Source organism: Alligator mississippiensis, chromosome 3, assembly GCF_030867095.1.
Source record: "Alligator mississippiensis isolate rAllMis1 chromosome 3, rAllMis1, whole genome shotgun sequence".
Taxonomy (NCBI): domain Eukaryota; kingdom Metazoa; phylum Chordata; order Crocodylia; family Alligatoridae; genus Alligator; species Alligator mississippiensis.
In genome coordinates, this window is record NC_081826.1 from 229,199,712 (window position 1) to 229,222,089 (window position 22,378).

The window sequence follows — 22,378 nt, forward strand, 5'->3', positions numbered from 1 at the left end:
AAGCAACCCAAGATCTACCGTGCACCGCCACCATCCCCCACCCCACCCAGCAGGTAAGTCAGTGGGGAGGGAAAGCGGGGGGCAGATTGAGGCAGAGGGAGAAAATATTATTTGGGGGCATGCTTCCCCAGCAGGTAAGTCCCATCCATCTGGGTTCCCACTCAACGTACCCCTGCTCCTGCCTCTGCAGTACTGTCCCTCACTGTGGGGGCCTCAATCTAGCCCTTGCCCCTTCCTTCCCCCACAACCTGACCTGCTAGGCTGGGGTGCACATGTGCATATACACGGGCACCCAGACCCCTGCCCCAGCCTGGGATTGGCTCCGAGATCTACCACAAGAGGCTCCAAGATCTACTGGTGGATCAAGATCCACTGGTTGGTGACCACTGCTTTAAAATGTGTGATTAAAATTATGTGTGGGTACAAACTGTATGGGAAGGACATGCAGGGGAGAAGAGGAGGACGAGTTGCACTTTATGTAAGAGAGCTGCATGGTTTCTCAGAGCTCCAGTATGAAACTGGAGATAGGCCTGCTGAAAGTATCTGGGTTAAGGTTAGAGTGGGGAGCAACAAGGGTGATGGTGTAGTGGGTGTCTGCTCTACACCACCAGACCAGGAGGAAGTGGTGGATGAGGCTGTCTTCAAACAGCTAGTGGAAGTTTCCCCAGTCTCAAGCCTGGTTCTCATGGGGGACTTCAAATCACCCTGCCATCTGCTAAGAGTGCAATACAGCAGTGCGCAGGCAATCCAGGAAGTTTTTGGAGAGTGTTGGGGACAAGTACTGGAGCAGCCAACTAGGGAGAATGCTGTTCTTGACCTGCTGCTCACAAACATGGAAGGATTGGTGGGGGGTATAGAAATGGATGGCAGCTTGGGCAGCAGTGACCACAGGATGATTGAGTTCAGGATCCTGAGAAAAGGAAGGATGGAGAGCAGCACAGCAAGGACTCTGGACTTTAGAAAAGCAGACTGACTCAGTCAGGGAACTCATGGGAAGGATCCCCTGGGAAGCCAGTCTGAGGGGAAGAGGAGTCCAGGAGAGCTAGCTGTACTGGAAAGAAGCTCTACTGAGAATGCAGGAGCAAGACATCCTGATGCACAGGAAGACTAGCAAATATGGCAGAAGACCAGCTTGGCTTAGCAAGGAACTCTTCAGTAAACTAAGTCACAGAAAGGAAGCTCTTAAGAAGTGGAAACTTGGACAAGTACATAGGGAGGAGTATAAGAACATTGCTTGGGCATGCAGGGATAAAGTCAGGAAGGCCAAAGTGCAATTGGAGTTGTAGCTAGCAAGGGATGGGAGGGTAACAAGAAGGGTTTCTACAAGACAATCCAAGAAGTTTTTGTAGAACATTGGAGACAACTTCCTGGTGCAAGTCTTGGAGAGACCAGCTAGGAGCCATGCTCTTCTTGGCTTACTCCTCACAAACAGGGAAGAATTGGTGGGGGATGTAGAAGTGGATGGCAATCCAGGCAGCAGTGACCATGACATGATTGAGTTCAGAATCCTGAAAAAAGGAAGGATGGAGAGCAGCAGAATAAGGACCCTGGACTTCATAAAAGCATAAAAGCAAGGTCAGCTCCCAGACTACTGCACTGGGCAGCACAGTTTGGGGAGAAGGTAAGCAGCCCTCAGTGGTGAAAGAACAGGAGGACTATTTAGAAAATCTGGACATGAACAAGTCCATGGGGCCAGATGCAATGTACCCAAGGATGCTGAGGGAGTTGGTTAATATGATTGCAGAGCCGCTGGCCATTACCTTTGAAAACTGGTGATCAGGGGAGGTCCCAGACAACTGGGAAAGGGCAAATATAGTGCCCATCTTTAAGAAAGGGAAGAAGGAAGACCCAGGGAACTACAGACCAGTCAGCCTCACCTCAGTCTCTGGAAAAAATCATGGAGCAGGTCCTCAAAGAATCCATTTCTAAATCACTTAAAAGAAAAGAAAGTGATCAGGAACAGACAGCATGTATTAACCAAGGGCAAGTCATGCCTGACCAACCTGATTGTCTTCTATGATGATTTCATAGACGTTAGGGCTGGAAGGGACCTCGGAAGATCATTGAGTCCAGCCCTCTGCCCCAGGGGCAGGAAGTCAGCAGGGGTCATAGGATCCCAGCAAGATAAATATCCAAATTTCTCTTGAAGGCATTCAAAGTAGGTGCTTGAACCACCTCCAGCAGCAGTCTATTCCAGATCTTGGGGGCTTGGACAGTAAAGAAGTTCTTCCTTATGTCCAGCCTGAAATGGTCTTGGAGGAGTTTATGACCATTTGACCTCGTCATCCCTTGGGGCACTCTAATGAACAAGCATTCCCCCAGATTCTGGTAAGCGCCCTTTATAAACTTATAGGCAGACATCAGATCACCCCGAGCCTGCGCTTTTCCAGGCTGAAAAGTCCCATAGCTCTCAGCCTCTCATCATAAGGTCTGCTTTTCTGACCTCTGTTCATGCATGTGGCTCTTCTCTGGACTCTCTCAAGCTTCTCCACATCCTTTTTGAATTGTGGAACCCAAAACTGGATGCTGTACTCCAGCTGCCGCCTCACCAAGGCCGAGTACAAGGGGAGAATGATGTCCTGGGATTTGCTTGAGAAGCATCTATGAATGCAAGCCATCATTTTGCTCACTTTACTAGCAGCAGCATCACATTGATGGCTCATGTTCATCTTGTGGTCAATTATGACCCCCAAGTCCCTTTCATCCATAGTGCTAGCCAGCATAGCACTCGCAGCATGCTTATAGGCTCGGCAGTTTTTCTTCCCAAGGTGGAGAACCTTGCATTTTTCAGTTAAACACCATCAGGTTCTTGTCCACCCATTTCCTGAGCCTATCAAGGTCAGCCTGGATCACCCTCCTGTCCTTATGAGATAAGTGGCTCTGTGGATACACAGAAAGCAGTGGACATAATATACCTTGACTTTAACAAGGCTTTTGATATCATCTCCCACCGCATTCTTGCAAGAAAGCTGAGGAAGTATGGTGGATAGAAAGCTAGCTGGGTCATCAGGCTCAACAGATAGTGGTCAATGGCTTGACATCTAGTTGGCAGCCAGTACCAAGTGAAGTGCCCTATGGGTCAGTTTTGTTCACTATCTTCATTAATGATCTGGAAGATGGGACGGACTGCACCCTCAGCAAGTTCATGGATAACACCAAGCTGGGGGTATAGTAGATACACTGAAGGGGAGTACTAGGATTCAGAGTGACCTCAACAAATTGGAGGATTGGGCCAAAAGAAATTATGAGGTTCAACAAGGACAAGTCCAGAGTACTGCACTTAGGATGGAAGAATCCCATGCGCTGCTACAGCCTGGGGACAGACTGGCTAAGCATCAGCTCTGCAGAAAAGGACCTGGGGGTTACAAAGGACAATAAGATGGACATGAGTCAGCAGTGTGCCCTTGTTGCCAAGAAGGCTAACAGCATAACGGGCTACATTAGTAGGGGCATTGCCAGCAGATTGAGGAAAGTAATTATTCCCCCCTCTATTCAGCACTGGTAAGGCCATATCTAGAGTGCTGCGTCTAGTTTTGGGGCCCCACTATAGAAAGGTTGTAGACAAGTTGGAGAGATTCCAGTGCAGAACAATGAAAATGGTTGGGGGGCTGGGGCACATGACTTCTGAGAAGAGGCTGAGGAAACTGGTTTTATTTAGTTTGAAGAAGAGAAGACTGAGGCAGGATTTGATAGCAGCCTTCAAGTACCTTAAGCAGGGTTCCAAAGAGGATGGTGCTATACTGTTCTCAGTGGTGACAGATGACAGAACAAAGAGCAATGGTCCCATATTGCAGCAAGGGTAGTTTAGGTTGGATATTAGGAAAATCTCTCTCACTGGGAGGGTGATGAATCACTGGAACCAGTTACCTACAGAGGTGGTGGAAACTCCATCCTTGGTGGTTTATAAGGCTCAACTTAATGAAGCCCTCGATGGGATGATCTAGTTGGGGATGGTCCTGCTTTGAGCAGGGGGTTGGACTAGATGCCGCTTGAGGTCCCTGCCAACCCTAACTTTCTATGACTATGGTTCTAATGCAAAGGTTTCAAAGTCACCTTGTGTCCTAGGCCAGATCCAGACCACAAAGCTCCTTGCAGGTTGGACCCAGCCCAGGGTACAAGGAAGCAGCAGTGGTGGCAGCTTCAGCTCAGGCCATTAATCTATGGTGGAAGTGGCAGCAGAACATATGATGATATCAGCTCCAGCTTTGACTTGGGACATGCAGCAGTAACTCCAACAACTACAATATTCCCTACATGAGAGCAAGAGCTGCTGCATGGCTTGTGCCACAGCAACACCTCCAGCTCTGGCTCTAGCATGGAGCATGCTGCCATGGCCTACAGCAGGTAAGGTAGGGACCATGGCCTGGAGGGCAACTAGGACTGTCAGCCTTTGCTCACTCTCCTGCTGCCCATCACCATGTCCACTGGAGCCCAAGGGCCCCCAATTCTGTGGCAAGCCACATTCCAACCATGACCCAAACTTCCAGTGGCCAGCTGGTAGTCTGGTAAGCTAGATACAGTGAAAGAGTACTTGCCTAGTGAGAAACCTGAGCTGTAGGCCTTCCTCACCCTGAAACCCATGTCTTCCAGCTCCCAAAAGTCTTTATTTACGTTGCATGCAACAGTCATTGGTTAAAAAAAATGAAATAGCAGTATTGCCAACAGGAAGGCTCACCTTCTCAACTCTGACACCACCCTTCTGGTTAGCCACTAGGGGGTGCTCCTGCATGGAGCCACCAACCTCACTGCACCTGACCACCTTCCAGGCTCCAAGTGTCTCTTTGGGGGCACCTCACATCTGGTCAACCCCCTTCCTGGAGCACACCCACTAGCCTGGGGGTATTGTTGCCACCACCCAGGGTCTGGAGTGCTCCTGGCTCTGTGCCCCCTGAGAAACACAGGCCTGGTAGCCCTTGAGGGTACTCAACTCAATTCAAGAATTTGGGGTGCTTCCCTCAGTCTGAAGCACAAATAGTGGTCTCCTTTAGTCAGCTGAACCAAGGGGACCCCAAGGCATAATCTAGACCCACTCCCAATAAGTCTCCTATGCTAGGTACAAAGGAGAACTTTATTGGTTACAAGGAGTAAGTTTGGACTAGGGTACAGGGTTGAGCAATATCAGAGAAATCCCGTATTGCAAACAGGGTGGCTGGGCAGCCTTTGATCATGCATCTGAGTTACTGCAAGCTATATATCTAGTTAGATCTCAGGTAGCTTACTCAATAGTATCATCCAGAGGTGGGTGGAGATTCCCTCTGGAGACAGGCAGTTCATTGATCATGTGTTTCAAGATGGTCCAGCTTTTCTCTCTCTGGGTTTTCATCATGGCTACTGCCCTCCTCCTGGGCAGTTCTTAACTTATATAGACATTATGACCTCATTTACCCGGTCTGATGGAGGCCAGCACCTGTTGGCTGCTAGCCAACCAATTTGAACTGCATCACTGGTAGCCAGGTAGACTGGCAGGGTCTCTAGCCCCCTTCCAGCCAGTTAGCATTGCTTAGAACAATAGGGAGCATAAGCCCCTCACCCAAGTATGTGATGCTAGTCATGTAGGCAGAGGAAGCAGGTTTCCCCCCTCCCTTAGGAACGTATCCAACTCAGGTTTCCTAAAGAGATGGGATGTCTGCCTTCTGCAGGGCCCAGGTTAACCAAATTGTCACAAAGCAGACTTTTGGGGGAGAGACAGAGGTGGTTTTCTGCCACAACCTTCACCTCCCTCAACACTTCCTCCCTCTTCTCGCAAAGGTGAGATTGATAAGGGGACTCCTGCCCAGGGCATAAAGTTTACCAGTTATGTCTTTGGCCACTGCAACCTTATGTACTTTCTTGGCATCCAACTGAATTACAACACAGTTTAGATGGGATTTAGGCACTTAGGTGGTCAAAGTAGATTGTTTTTGTGCAAGTGTAGAAACCCAAGTGTAATGTAGATGCTGCCTAAACTTAGGTAACTACTGAGCCCTGTGGCTTGTGAAGTATGATCAAATTGGATTGATTTTTGGAACTTAGGCTCATAAGTTCTGCTGCAGTCCCCCACCTCTGAAACAGAACTGAATTTGGCTCTTGGCCTCTTGCATGTCCCCCACATATAAATGAAACTTAATTAGGTTTCAGGAGTGTGAATTGATTATAAATTATGGTTAGGGAGAGAGCATAGAAGAAGAACACTGTGAAAAGGAAAAAGGAAACTGAACGGGAAAAGAAGAGGAGAATGAGCCAATTAAAGTCAGTGTTAAAATTATTTATTTTTTTTCTTTTTGTGTGAAAGTAGAATTCAATTTCCCCCTTCTTTCATTTCAAATTAGACTATTTAATTAAAAACTTGAGTATAACAGTAATGTGCAGATTTTCCTTGTAAAACTTGATATCCTGGCCCCTTAGTTTCTGTTATAAAAGCTAGGAGTCCATGCACCATAAAGATATAACTCCTCATCCTCAGAAGTTATTCTCTCCAAGGCATTGTTACCTTTATAAAAGGAACAGCATCCTGCAGTTATCATTAGGAAAACGTTTATCAGTCAAATGCAGTAGGTTTTCTCATGATAGAAGCAAGGTAAGCTGTTTCTTTAGTTATTTGGCAGTTGATATTTAGCCAAAACAAAAATGTATATTTAGCCTCTTACATAATTAACTAATGCACAGATTCAAAGGTGACAAAACAGAAAAACAAATGCCACCATACTCCCGCTGCTTTCCAACTCATTTCAAATGCAGTCTTGATCATATGCATTAAGAATTTCTAAGCACAAAGCTCTAGGGCGGCCCTGTGTCTTGGTGCATACATATGTATGGCATTACCAATATTGAGGCAATAACTCCATCCAGTAATAAAGGTAAGTCAAAAGGTATAGCAAAAAGCATCATGAGAATTGCTTTCATGAGAATGGTGAGGTGCCTTTTTTGACCTAACTTACTGTAGTAAGAAGGGTCATATTCCCAAGTAACGGAGTTAGTGGCTTAAAAGAAACAAAGCTTTGAACTATGCTTTGCCTGCCTAGGCATGTGACTGTTGATCTGAAACCATGGGGAAATCCTGCATCCTTAAGTCAGCACTACACTTTGCCCTAAAGTTAATACTATCATGCTGAAAGGAAGAAAATAGAATTAAGTTCAGTAAGAGACTCAGAGGGAAACTTAAAACAAAAGCGAAAACAAAAAGAAAAAAGGGAGATAAAATTGATTTTCTGTATTTGCTTTGGTTTTAGTCTAGTCATAAAAATATTTGTAAGCTTTCTTTTGTTTTGTTATCTTTTATCAATCAGATCCCATCTTCCCCTTCTGTATCCTGTCAGCATATATAATCAGAATTTATCATGACTATAGATTTGTCTTGTAAAGCATGGCTGTCTCTCAGGCTGGCAGGAAAGAACTTATTAGAAGCTGGTAGAATGGAATCCTTCATTTCTAAAGTCAGTTCAGAAAGATGTGTACTTTTTAATGATATTTTCTATATAACTACAAGCAATCCACACAAGAAAATGCTTTTCCCCAGAACAGCCAGGTTAAATGAAAGGTTTTCGTCATTTTTTCTCCAGCAATTTAGTTGTTATTTTGCCTCAGCATGCACGTGCATGAGAAACAGCTGCAATTTGTTTCTCCTGGAAGAAGAGATGCTATTAAAAGAAGCACTTCAGAAGGTAAGTGAATCCATTACCCAAGAAATAGATTAAGGAAGGTTTACAAGAAATAAGTGTCCCAAATGTTCTCATTTATAACTGGAATAACTTTGATTAATATTCAGAAAGGAACAAGAAAAATTGTTGTCTCTTATCAATCACAACCTTGAGAGAAAATGGCAAACTTATTTAGAGATTTTGAACTTGTAGTATTTTGTTCAAAGCATTTTTTGCCACACTTGTGAAACCCTTATAAGGATGTTTTTTTAAATAGAAAAACAGGTGGGTTGCAAAGTAAAGCATACAAGTAAGAACTGCTGCAAAACAAAAGGTCAGAAAAAATACCCCGATGCTTTTTGAAGGTTTGGTTAAATCCCTTGACACCTTATGCTTCAAAGGATCACCCTTTTACTTACTATCACTTACTATCCATAATAGTCACCATTGAACAAGCTATCTTAATTTTTTATGGAATCACAGGATTCTCAGCAGAGAATTCTGGGACATATCAAATCCGGTGGGAACCTCAAACACTGCAAGGCCTAACATCAGCAGCCCTCTTGGCAGGGAAGGCTTAATCAAATCAAGTCAGAAATAATCCCTCAATAGTCAAGATATTCAAATAAGTTCAAAAGAACCCAAATAGGCTTTAAATGTACATAAAGTTGATTACAACAGTTGTGCCAGGCACAGAGGCTCCTCAGCCGACTGAGACCTTCTGCCTCCCTCTACCACCGCAAAGTACTCCAATTCTGATTGTTATAGGACTGTCTAGTGTAAAATGCAAATTTAGCCTGAGGCCTCATCTACATGTTACACTTAAGATGCAATTAACCAACTAATCATGTCTTAAGTGGTCACCCAACCACATGTTCGATCAATTAATGGTGTGCTAAAAAAGGGAATAAGCTACAAAGTTATTTAACACAAAATGTGTGCAATAACTGTAGCTGCTACCCATCATGCCATTAATTGAACATAAGGCCAGGTGCTCCCATGACTGGAAGCACCATCAACTGACAGGACTTCCAGCTGTGGGGGTGCCCCATGCATCTCCACAGCTGGGAGACCACAGCTGATAGGAGTGTCAGCTTCAGTCTCTCAGATGCAAGTGTCTGGAGCACGCTTGAGGCTGGGACACCATGGTTGCATCTACACAAGATGCTTTACTGTGGAGCTAACTAATTAGCTCTGCAGTAAAGCATCAATGTCTACACATGCACCTCTATTAAGCCGGAGTAAAATAATTGGCACTGATGAGGCCACATCCAGTTTTGGGCCCCCCCACTATAGAAAGGATGTGAACAAATTGGGGAGAATCCAGCGGAGGACAATGAAAGTGGGGAGGGGGCTGGTGCACGTGACATCTGAGGACAGGCTGAGGGAACTAGGCTCATTTAGTCTTGAGAAGACTGATGGGGGATTTAATAGCAGCCTTCAGCTACCTGAAGGGCTGTTCCAAAGAGGATGGAGCTAGACTGTTCTAGTGCTGGCAGACGACAGAACAAGCAGCAATGGTCTCAAGTTGCAGCAAGGGAAGTTTAGGTTAGGTATCAGGAAGAATTTCCTCACTACAAGGCTAGTAAAACACTGAAACAGATTACCCAGAGAGGTGGTACAATCTTCATCTTTGGAGGTTTTCAAGACCTGGCTAGACAAAGCTTTGGCTGGAATGATCTAGTTCTGCTTTGGGCAGGGGTTTGGACTAGATGACCTCCTGAGGTCCCTTCCAACTCTAATTTTCTATGATTCTATGTTGAATTGAGTCTGCTGGAACATGCTAATTAGCATGATCCAGCAACCTCAGTGTCTCATATATTCAGAGTTCCCACACTTCAAAATGGTGGTGGGCATATTTTTAGTAAAGATCATCAAATGAGCTTTAGTTAAAGTGCTCCAACACCATTTTAAGGCTTGGGAGACTGAATACATGAGATTCTCTGGGTGCTTTAATTAGAGTGGCTCCCAAGACCCACTCTAATCAAAGTGTCCCCCCTCCCTCTCCTCAGAGCATGGGTAAAAATGCCCCTTGACTAAGTGTTCATCTATCTTGCTTTTGAAAACTTTCAGCTACGGTGATTCCACAATTTCTCTCAGTAGCCTGTTCCAATGCTTGACCGCCCTCATAGTCAGAAAGTATCTCCTTATCTCCAACCTAAATGTCCCCTGTTGAAGCTGGAGGCCATTTCTCCTAGCCCTGACCTCTATAGCCACAGGGAAAAGCCCATCTCCATCCTCTCTGTAATCACCCTTCAGGTATTTAAAGACTATTATTAAATTGTCCCTCAGTCTTCTCTTCTCCAAACACTTTCAACCTTTCCTCATAAATCTTGCCTCCCAGGCCTCTAATCATTTTTATTGCTCCATGCTGGATTGTTTCTGAACTGTACAATCTGACATCCTTTTTTGAAGTGTGGTATCCAAAACTTGACATACTACTCCAGCTGAGGCCTCACCATTGTTGAATAAAGAGGAAAAATCACATCCCTTTATTTGTAAGCTGCCCTCCTGTTGATACAGTTTAGTAAGCTGTTGGCCATTTTTAAACAAGAGCACACTGTTAGCTCCTATTCAATTTATGGTCTACTATGCCCCCAGTACTGTAGTATTGTACAGAGGGGTACAATACTACAGTACTATAGCCTAGCCATTCATTTCTCAGTTTGTATTTGTGCATGCAATAATTGCACTCCAGATACAGGACTTTCCACTTGTCTTTGTAGAATCTTACCTGATTGATTGTGGACCATTTCTCCAGTCTATCCAGGTCATTCTGGATCCTAGCCCTACTCTCTGGAGCATCTGCAACCCCACCCAACTTACTGTCCTCAAAGTTGCTAAGTATGCAGTCAGTCCCATCATCCAAATCATTAATGACAATATTAAACAATACAGGACCCAGGGCAGACCCCTGTGGTAGCCCACTTGATTCAGCCATCAGTGACCACTTGTTGAGTATCACGATCCAACCAGGAGCTCTTTCTGAAGTGTCAACATAATTATATAGCCAGCATACAACATACCTGTATAAATGATGGATATATAATTCATGACTGTTGTGAAGATCATTCTTTGCCCAAATTGTTGTTTTTTACATTTATTTTGTATAATTTCTTGAAAGCTTAGCAGTGTTGCAGATTAGTTTGACTTTTTTATTACCAAAACCCATTTCAAAGACTGTTGTAGAGAAAGTGATTTACAAGCTTTCAGCAGAGCATTTGATATAAACAAGATAATAGACATGTGTTCTCACAGGTCAATTAGTATTCAGTTATTCTGAATAATGTCTGACTCACTACTTGGAAATGTTAAAAAGCAACATGTTGCTTAAAGAAAAATCCTTTATATGGTGCAGTGCTCTTGAGGTTTGAACTTCATAGTTGCAAACTTCAGGTATTTGGGAATTTTCAGGAAGTGTTGTCTTCATTTAACACATACTGGTAGCTAAAAATATCTATCTTGCTAAAAGGGAGTGCCTGTAGGTGAATTGCATGCAAATCAATTTCTATTATTGCATAACAATAAGAAAGATTTTCATGTCAAAATCCTAAATATCCTTACTTAATCCTTAGGTTTTGTTTCAAGATTACATATTACTGGCAAAGCTGGTAAAGCTGTCAGTAGCTAAGGGTACCTGATATTGTTTCCGGTTGCATATAACTGCCGAATTAGAAAATTTCCATGCCAAGTGTCTGGAAAATTTCAGCTAGAGTGGTTCAGTTATTTCAAAGAATGGGATGAAGGGGAAATATGTTGTCCTGCCCACATTAAATAGATTCTTACAACTATTTCAGCAAGAAGTTTTGGAGCAGAGACTCTGGAATGGATGTAGGGTCAGAGTAGATAAACAAGTCATTACAAACCACCAGTGTGATATGGAAGCAAAAAAAGCTTGCATGTGCACGTAAAACTGGGGGGTTTTGCCTGTATTCAGCATTTGTGACACTGATAATGGAATAATGTTCTGCATATTACATACAGTTCATTTTTAAAAGGAAGTTGATGAATTTGAGAGGGTGAGAAAAAGAGTTGCCAAAATAGGTCAAAGGCTGAGAAAATGTTTTTAAGTGGGACTTAAGGAGATTAATCTGTTTACCTTATCAAAAGGAAGATTGATAGGCAATTTGATTACAGTACATAAGCATCTTCACAGGGAGAATATACTGTGTACTAAGGAGCTCTTTCATCTAACAGAAAAAAGGCATATCAGGAAGCAACAGTCAGAGATGAAGTCATATTCAAATTAGAAATAAGACCAAAAATGTAAGAGTAAGTAATGGTGATTACCAATTGGGAGAAACTACTAAAAGAAGTGGTAGATTTTCTACTGGTTGATGCCCTCAAACTAAACCTGGATGGCATCACAAGTCCATAAGCGACCTTGTCTGGTCTCTTAAGAGTGCTCCCTGAAAACAGCCTAGGCATGATCTCTAGTGTAGGAGGGAGCCCTGGCTCCTTCCCATTCTGAGATCCTTGCCTTTCAGTCCCAAGATCTCCCTGGTTCTCTGTGGTCCTACCTCAAGGAGCTAGCATCCAGTTCTGCTCCTGAGACATGGACTTTATCTCTTGTTGAGAAGTACAACTTGATATTCCAGGGGTTTAGGTTGTGCGTTGGTCTAAGGACATAGGCAGACAAGGTTCCTTGGGTGAATTTGATATCTTTTATTAGACCAACCCAAATAGTTGGAGAATATTTATTAAGCAAGCTTTCAGGTTCAAAAAACCCTTCGTCAGGGTAAGGAAGTTTCAGCAGTTGGTGTGTGCTCTTCCTGGACGGAATGAAAAGTAAACAAGCCAGGGGCTGGGCTGGGCTGGGTTGGGGAGTCAGTTGCCAGGCAGATTATAATGGATCAAAAATCCAATGTCTATGTTTGGTCCATGATCTCTAGTATCCAGCAGGTTGATGAAATGGAGCTCATAGGCTCGTCTCTGGGACGTGTTGTGTAAATTTCCCTTGAGGAGCAGCACTGAGAGACTGGAGAGAGAGTGGCCCCTCCTGTGAGAAATGTGCCCCCACCAGTAATTGGGTATTTCTGTCTTTGATGGATTTCCAGTGTTCATTCATTCTGGTGTGCAGTTGTTGTTTGGTTTCTCCTACATATTTTCCATCAGGGCATTTGGTGCATTGGATGAGATATATTGCGTTTCTGGAGGTGCAGCTGTAAGATCCTGGGATGCTGATGGCTCTGTTGTGGGGTGTAGTGATTGTGGGGGTGGTGGAGATGTTGGCAGGTTTTGCATCTCTTGTCATTTCCTCAAGCCCAGAACACACCAAAAGGATCCAGACCGTGCCATGACAAGAAATGCAAAACCTGCCCCCACATCTCCACCACCTCCACTATTACTACACTATTATTTCCTATTCTTTACATATAGGTGAACTGAAGCAGAGAAAAATTGACTGACTTGTCTAATTTACCATAGTAGATTAGCAATGGAGCCAGGAATAGACACTATGAGTCTTGCCTTCCAGCCTATGTTGCTTCAAAAGGTAAAGGCAACTACATGTTCATAACGTGGGGCCAAAGTTGACTTTCACTGGTTTTTAAAGTTCTCAAACCAATACAATGTTAAATCAGTTCACAGATTTGCCTGGAAGGTTTTATTTATATCTGCAAGGTTAGGGTGAAACTTTACGGTATAAGTAATCTCCTGTCCAGGAGAACTTTGTTTTCATATTTCACGTGCATGTATCCCATTCTATATGCACATAGACATGCATATGCACTTTAAGTGCATTAATTTTTCTTAAGTCTTACTGTCACGGCGGAGTCCTATAGGAGGGCCATGATCTCCTTAAGGCCCCCTCTCCGTGTCAAGTTGGCCCAAAGGCACCCTCTATTTCTAGCCCGCCACATCTTTGATGGTTTAAATTGGTTGGGAGGCTACATTATGCCCTCTTGGACACGTCTCTATGTTTATTCAGACCCCTAGTGGGTCTTGTCCTGTAAATGGGTGCTTCGGAGCACCCTAGCCTTATGGGCTATGCGTGGCTCCAAACACCCCTGATACCATGCCCCAAGCCTCGCAAATGGAATCAATGTTGGTCTGTCTCTCTACATACGCTCACACCCATTTCTCAGGTCTCTTCTGTATTGCCACCCTTTTCTTGGGCCGTCTCAATATCACCGCCCCCTCCTGGGGCTCTGTGCCCAGTCTGGGCCTTCTCCGCAGTGCTGCCCCCTTCTTCGGGGCCTCCCGCAGCGCTGCCCTCTCTGGGGCCTTCTCTGTATAACAGCCCCCCTCGGGGCTCTCCAGTAAGCTGTCCCCTTCTCTGGGGCTCTATGTGCCCGTACTAGGGCTTCCCAATAGCGCCCCCTTTCTGGGACTTGCCACGCCCACACCAGGCTTCTCAATAAGGCACTCCCCTCTTCGGGGCTTGCCGTGCCCATCTTGGGCTTCTCAAAGTTGTGCTTCCCTCTCTGGGGCTCGCCACACCCACGCTAGGGCTTCTCAAAAGTGCACGCCCCTCTCTGGGGCTCGCTGTGCCTACGCCTGGGCTTCTAAAGCATGCTGCCCCCCTTCTCTGGGGCTTGCTATGCCCGCACTGGGGCTTCTCAATAGTGCCCCACCTGGGGCTTGCTATGACCGCGCTGGGGCTTCTCCAAAATGCCCCCTCTCTGGGGTTGAGGTCTAAGCACCCCGTAAGCTGCGCCCTCATTGGTGCTGGGGTCCCCATGCCACTGTGGGTTCCCCCTGAGGATACTGCACCCTCTCTGGCGCTGGGGTCCTCACACTTCATTGCGAGTCCCCGATGAGCATACTGCGCCCTCTCTGGCGCTGGGGTCCTCACACTTCGTTGCGAGTCCCCGATGAGCATACTGCGCCCTCTCTGGCGCTGGGGTCCTCACACTTCGTTGCGAGTCCCCAATGAGCATACTGCGCCCTCTCTGGCGCTGGGGTCCTCACACATCGTTGTGAGTCCCCGATGAGCATACTGCGCCCTCTCTGGCGCTGGGGTCCTCACACATCGTTGTGAGTCCCCGATGAACATACTGCGCCCTCTCTGGCGCTGGGGTCCTCACACTTGGTTGTGAGTCCCCGATGAGCATACTGCGCCCTCTCTGGCGCTGGGGTCCCCACGCTGCTGTGGGTTCCCCCTGAGAATACTGCGCCCGCACTGGTGCTGGGGCCCCCACGCCGCCGTGGGTCCCTATGAGGCCTCCTCCAACCCCTAATAGCCTCACCCAAACCACCGGTGCAATAAACAACCACAAAACAAACACAAGCCTCTTGGCCACAACTTAACTCATTGCTTAGGCCTCTGGAGCTGCCATCTATAACTCTGCTCCAACAGTACCTGCGGGTCTTACTGCTTCTCGCATCCTTACTCCAGAAGCTTCTGGCTGCTGGCAGAGAACTGCCAGCCTGGCCTCAGCCCTGGGCTTTATAAGAGCCAGCCTCTGCCTCCTACAGGCAGCTGACTGCTGGCAGGTGTGGGTCATTTGCTCCCTCCAGTTGCCCTGGCAACCCACAGGTGGGCTCCTATTCCCTGCTAGGGCTCCCTATGCACTGCCAGAGCTTTTCCTCGGGCAGTTTCTGCCCTCTAGGAGCAGAGCACCTCAGTGCTCTGCAACACTTACATAAATGTCAATAATCTATTAAAGATTGCATTTATTTTACTTTAACCATGCTTCCAAAGTTTGCAAGGTTGTGCGATCTTGGACTGCTGCAGCAAAATGAAAATATTTACAGCTTTAATCCAGTATTTCTAAAATTTATTTCCAAGATAAATTTTAATGAATCCCTTCCTCTCCACACAACTCAGTTTCATTCCTGTCACAGTGTCAGGGAGCTCCTTTATTATATGGCAGACTTGCGGGTACATTAAACTACAGTTACTCTCTCATGCAAAAGGCTCTACTTTTAATTCACATTTCAATCACTTATTTTGTTGAAATAGCAAATCAGAACATACAGCATAATGCCTTAGGCCAAATCTCCAACTCCACTCCTGTTGCTTACTAACCCAGCTCTTAAAAAGAGACACTGTCACCAGGTGATCAAACAACTGAATTTCATGTGGTTCCACATGGGAGAATAATTATGTAGAACTGGTTTTTCCCTTTTCTAGTCTTTCCCTACATCTATTCATAGTCTCCTCCCTATATAAGCTATCAGGTGCAATCATAGACAGTTTAATTTCATCATTAAACCGTTAGTCCTTTTCTACAGTGTCTAGCTTTTATAGGTGTCACAGCTTTTCATGGCTAAACTGCATTTTGGCTGTACAGCAGTGTTCATAGGAAATGGGCTTGATGGGCTGTAGCTTTACAACCTTTTTGTAAACAACAGCACAGCACATCTAACCCTCTTCCCACATCATAGCACACTTTAAAAGAAGACCATACGTGCAGAACAGAGCTGACTTCACTCAATGTTTCCTTCCTTTATTGATTTACATGTCTTCTACAAAAGCATTTTAACCTCATTTGTTGTGGTTAATTATGTGTGTTTGTTAATAATGAACACCCCAGGATTCTTTCCAAGCATCAAAGAAAATACAAAGGCATTTAAGTACTCTGGAGCCATTTAAGAATGCACAATAAAAGAACATTCCTTCAGCCCTTCAATTCCTAGGAAAACACAGTTCTGAGAAGGTGAAGTGCCTGTGCCTGGCTACACACTTCTATAGTGTACAGTTTTGAACACATTAAAGAAGTCCCTAGACAATGATGCATCTGAAAAATCACAACAGGAAATGAGTTTTATCAACCATCTGGGTACCACAGAAATTCCCTTTCTCCCACTTCTACTATTCCAAAGGGATGCAAATTCTGGTTTATCAATCAAAACAGCCCACAATCAGTGACTCACTTCTTTGGCCTGTTTTATAGTACAACAAACCAAGATAATACCAGCTGATCCCAATCAAATTGCAGCTTGCTTGCTTTGCTATGGTTTTTCATTACTCCTTCCATCCAGACCCTTTGTTTCCTTTATTCTCACATCAGGTGCCTTGTGGTAGGGCTTTAGCAGCTCTTAGAGGTATAAACTGCAGGATGGCAGGTATGCAAGGTTTCGGAATCAAATATTAAAGACATTATGAGAGAGACTCTATAATGCATGACCATTTTTCCTAGCAACAGTGTGCATACTCCTTTTTGTACATCTTCCAGTGCTCAAGCTTATAAAAGATTTTTGCTTTTTTTCCTAGCATTTAAGTGCAGAATTGCTGGCAGTCCCCTTTTAAACTCGCTTTTTGCCTTATCAATCTATAAAATGGTATCACACTGCAAAAAGAGAAACAGGAAACAAAATGAAAGGTCAGTAATAACTGCCCACAGTTTTCTGACAATCATAATTTTCACTTTCATGGTGGATGCAATTCAATGGCTGGAAGTGAAATCTGAGAGGAATAAGAAAGTCCTTTATTAAAGACTCTAGCGAGACCTAACCATATTAGGCAGCATCCTAGCACAGGCATGGCGGGCTTATTTGATGCAAGTAACCGGCAACACAAAAACATGGGGAAATAATGAGGCTCTAGTGCCCCTTCTTGCCTCTTAGGTTGTTAAAGTCATAATGCAATAAAACACACTAGTGTGGGAATTAAATACATAATCTTGTTATAAGAAATAACATCTGGTTTGCCTTGTTCTCAGGCCCCAGAGGGTTAATTTGTTTGCTTTTGTTCAGAAATGGAAGAAAGACCTGCATTTGAAAAGGCAGCTGGAAAAATGATCTTCTAGATAGTTACAGAACAAGCAGCACTGAATAATCACTCAAAAATCCATGTTTCAGAGACCTCAGTGTGCACAGGGTATCTCTATCTGCCAACAAACAGTGACAGGCTGCAAATGCACTGGGCTTGAGACCTCCCTCTAGAGAGCACAAGTCATAGTTTGGTTACTTTATATATATCAGTCTTTACTCTTGAGTCCTTGTCATGTTACATTGTGTACATAACCCACAGTAGTACAGACATGCCCTAGGGATCAGCCTGTTCAGTGGAGAACCTTAAAAAAAAAACCCTCCCCCCACACACCACTATTTCTGGAGATGCAAATCCTGGGCTATTGCAAGAGCAAAGAAATCCACTGAAACCAGACATTTGAATTCAAAGACATGCCTGCAAGTGCTGTGATACCCATAGTAATGTTTCAGACCTAGATGCCGGGAGCTCAGAGGGACCAGGGAAGAATGTAACTGTAAAAGTACTCGCTGCTTTTAAAATAATGTGTTCAACTATTATGTCATCTGAAGAGATAAGAAGATGCTAAGGAAAGATATCAACTATACATAGAAAACTTCATTAACTTGATCTGACAATCAGCATTCCTATAGAAACCAAAGAAAAAAATAATATTCCAGAACCAAAAAATATTCCAGAGTCTTTGGAGAGTCTTCAGAGAAAGAGGAATCATCTGCCGTACGTATTCAGCCTATTATATAATCAACTGTTCACACAATGTGCGTTTAATTATACACTAACAATAATTTGCCATGAGTTCAGATTCTAGCAGAGAAAAATGGAGTCTTCCTGAGGGTCCAGTTGCTCTCACTGCTGAGATCATGTGGGGAGGGGGGCATTCTGAATAATGGTTCACCTGCCCGGAGAACACTATCTTGCAGGATACAGGGTTCCAGGTGTGGATCCAAAGGGGGTGCAGTGGTGCAGATACACCCCTCTAAGACTGGTGCTGCTGCTTTCTCCAGCTGACCTGGGTGCAGACATCAGCCTCAGAGCCATGCCTGCCCTGATCCAGCCACAGGCTGTGGCTGTGTGGTGTGCCAGGCTAAGCAGAGGACCGCAGCAATGGTATGCAGGTTCCTCCTCCCAGCACCTGCTTCCTGCCCACCCACCTCCAAGATGTCTCCCACTGACCAGGAAAAGGAGCTGGAAGAAGGAACCTGCACACCACCACCGCTGTCCCTCGCTGACACAGGCATGGAGGGAGCCCCAAACCTGCTCCTGCCCTGTACTGCAAATGAATGTGCAGAGAGCCATGCTTGGTCAGGAACAGCAGCATAGCATGCAGATTCCTCCTTCCAGCACCTGCCCGCATCCAACAGGGGACACCTTCAGTGGGGGAGAGTAAGATGGGAAGGGAGAAGAGGAGTGCCCCCACTTACGTGCCTGCTCCCTGCCTAGCCCAGCCCCTCAGTGTCTCTTGCTGACTTGGGGGACTCCAGCCACTCCTCATCCCTGTTGTCCCACGGTCTGAGATGCAGTGTGCTGTACCCCAGGTTTTAATAAATCCTGTATCCACCCATGCAAGGTTCATATTTTTTGCCTTCCTTTTCATCATGCATTAGTATCCATTAGTAAAAGAAATGCCAAAACCAAAGTTACATCAGCCTCGATTGTGGAACTTCAGGACACCAAAGATGTGCTGTCATTGCACATACTAAGGAGGACCTACACGTGACCCTTAACCGCTTCTCTCATGCATACTAGTTCCTGGGACTGACTTTTAACATCAGAAAAAACAAAGGTACTTCACTGGCCTGCTCCAGGACAGTCAACCCCCCCCCAGCAAAGATCCTCAGTGACAGACAGGAGCTGGAGAATGTTGAACACTTTGCACTTCTCTCAAAGAAGACCAACATTGAGAAGGAAATCCAGTATAGGATCTGATGTGCCGGCTCTGCCTTTGGGAGACTGAATCATTGTGTGTTCAATGATCATAACATCAGGACTTGAACATAGCTTCTACTATACAAGGCTGTGGTAATCCCAACTCTTTTCTATGGATGTGAAGCTTGGGTGACTGACAAGGACCACCTGAAAAGCCTGGAATACCTTCACCAGTGCTACCTTTGGAAGATCCTTGGAATAAAGTGGGAGGATAATCACACAAATGCCAGTGTTCCCACTGAGGTTAATACCACCAGCATGGAAGCGTTAATTATTCAAGATCAGTAGGGATGGACAGGGCATCCTGTGCACATGTCTGATGTACCTATACCAAAACAACTGCTATACTCCCAACTCAGCCAAGGACAAAGGACAGGCAGGGCACAGAGGAAACACTTCAAGGACATCCTCAAGGCAAACATAAAGAAGTGTGGCATTGACATCACAAATTGGGAAAAAACAACCTGGGACAGGGCTATATGGTGGCGCCTTGTGAGAGAATGTATATATTACTTTGAGGAAAACCGTTTCGCCCTGGAGACAGAAAAACTACAGGAAGAGAAGGAAAGGAAAGAAGACCAAGAAACCCATAGTCCAACCCTTCCTTTCACCACCATCTTGCAGCATCTGTCAGAGAGTCTGCAACTCTAGGATCAGTCTTCTTAGCCATCAATGGACTCATCCACAACGCTTTATTTGGAATGATCATCCACGAGTATGAGGGATTGTTGCTGCCACCAACAGTGGCATTAGTAGCCATTAGTAAAGGAAATGGGGCATTCTATTTCATATGCTGGTATTATTTAGAAACATGCTTTCACATGCCTAATCTCATTGGGCATTTTTACACATACAAGTGCTACAGTAACGGGTGCTTTGAAAAACACCTAGGGCTACGACACTTGCAATTGTATAAGCGGCAAAACGCACGTCAGCACTAAGAAAATGGTGGCAGCTCACTTTTGAACTAAAACACACCTGAAGTGCTTTACTTCAAAAGCACACTGCCACCATTTTCTGTGTGCTGACATGCATTTTGCTGCTTATACAACTGCACACAGCACAATGCAGTTCACCTCAGCTTGCATGCGGAGCAAACTCGATTAATCAGATCCCCAGTGGATCCCTGGCACGTCATGGGACAGAAAGGTGTGTGTATAAATAAATGCCCACTGATGCAGATGACCCATCTGAATGTGATTAGGGTTTAAAATGAAGAGGTCTAGCATAAGTCAAATCCAGACATAATATGTCACATTGCAAGCTAAGATGGAAATATGGGTGATAGCAGCATTCCTAAATGAAGAAGCATAGCTGTCATTTTCTTCTAGAATATAGCTTTGCATTTGTAGAGGCAATGATCTAAACTGCTCACACGTTTCAGATTCATTAAATAATGCATATGCTCAAAAGGTCATACATTCAAGTAATCATATCTACAGAAGCTCTGAATCAGTGTTCTCTACAACTGCTATATTAATTAGGTATCAATGAATTATAAAATCAAGCCATATTTGAGATTGTTGCCTTCATTTTTTGTTGCATGATCTCTGTGCAAATGTCCTCGAGAGGCTACAGGACCTTAACCTGTTCAGCCTTTGCAAGAGAAGGCTGAGGGGGGACCTGGTGGCCGTCTATAAACTCACTAGGGGGGACCAGCAGGATTTGGGAGAGACCCTGTTCCCCCTAGCGCCCCCAGGGTAACAAGGAATAACGGTCACAAATTGTTAGAGAGTAGGTTTAGACTAGACATCCGAAGGCACTACTTCACAGTCAGGGCAGCTAGGATCTGGAACCAACTTCCAATGGAAGTGGTGATGGCTGCTGCCCTGGGAGTCTTTAAGAGAAGGCTTGACGTCTACCTGGCTGGGGTCATTTGAGTCTGGTTTTCTCTCCTCCCCATGGCAGGGGGTCGGACTTGATGATCTACAAGGTCCCTTCCGACCCTACTTCTATGAATCTATCTATGAATCTATGTGTAGAGGGGGGAATAGATAGATAGATAGATAGATAGATAGATAATATCTATCTATCTACTGCACTCAATTATAAAAACATTCAAATACTTTTCTTCAAGCTTTTCTGTCTGAGACCAAGGATAGAAAACTACAGCCCAGAAGGAATGTTAGAGACAGGTGCAAGGAACTTCCATAGGTAGAAAATGCTGAGGCTAAGGTGAGGTGGAAATTGAAACTTGGTTGAAACTCAGTCATAACAAAAGTGTGTGCTGTTGGCACCTATTATAATCTACTTGCAGGCCTGAGTGCACACCTCTGTTACTGATATCCTGAGAAGTCTTGTGTGCTGCCTGAATAATAGACTGATTCTTCCAAGTAAGCTATTAGCTGATTTTTCAAGGGCAAATAGATAAAAATAAATGAAGATCCTTATTTGAGAGTTGTATTACTGACTGGGAGGAATGCGGAGCTCATTCAGGGAGCTTCCTACCTCATATGTACTGCTTACCAGTATCTTGGGTTTGGCTTTTTTCTCCCACATGAAGGCACTGCAATATAAGAGAACTGTTACAAACAACAGGGCTAGGAAAACTTCCCTTTGCTGTCCCTTCCTGAACAGACAGCTTCCAGTCCATTCCTCTTTTTTTTTTTTTTAAATTGAAAACTCACCAGCTTCATGTGATATGTTGGCAGGAGATACGGCCCTTTGACTCTAGCATTTTATGGTTGCTTGCAAATCAAAAGAACTTCCTTGAAAGCCGCACAACTCTTGTGGCTCCACATCCCAAGAGGCTCACTGAGCCAGCAGTCATAAGTGAAAATGTTAGCTAGATAGAGCCTCTAGTGGCTGTAGTAGCTGCAAAGAGCCCCTGGTTCATAAATATTCCTCCCCATCTGCTTCCATACCTCCCAACATGTTAAGAACTTTGCTTAAGACTTTAGATACCTAACTTTATCAACTTTATTTTTCTCTGCTGGAATATCATCTAATTTAGATATTTATAATTAATTAACGATGCATCATTTATGAAAATAAAATACAAATACAAATGTATAGGACAGGTGGAATGCATTGGACTAAGGAATAGGAAACTACCTATCCCTTTAAATGGTTTGAGAGCCCTCTGTGGATGTTCATTGTGTTCTATGTTTTAGAAGCTGCCAGGTACCCATTTATGAGCAGTGTGTATCTGTAATTAAAATGGCTATTTGAAGCTCAA

General features: G+C 44.6%; 1 long non-coding RNA gene across 2 annotated transcripts in view; it reads right to left on the bottom strand.

The window, feature by feature from the left end:
* LOC109281837 (uncharacterized) overlaps positions 1-21,917 on the bottom strand; it is a 34,395-nt gene extending 12,478 nt beyond the window's left edge. Inside the window, exon 1 of one of the 2 annotated variants that reach the window (XR_002088622.2) lies at positions 21,828-21,917. This is a non-coding gene — a long non-coding RNA (uncharacterized LOC109281837). Of the gene's footprint in view, positions 1-14,919; positions 15,004-21,827 lie in introns of those variants that run through there. The other variant, XR_002088621.2, reaches the window with a different exon arrangement.
* Between the last annotated feature and the right edge of the window lie 461 nt (positions 21,918-22,378).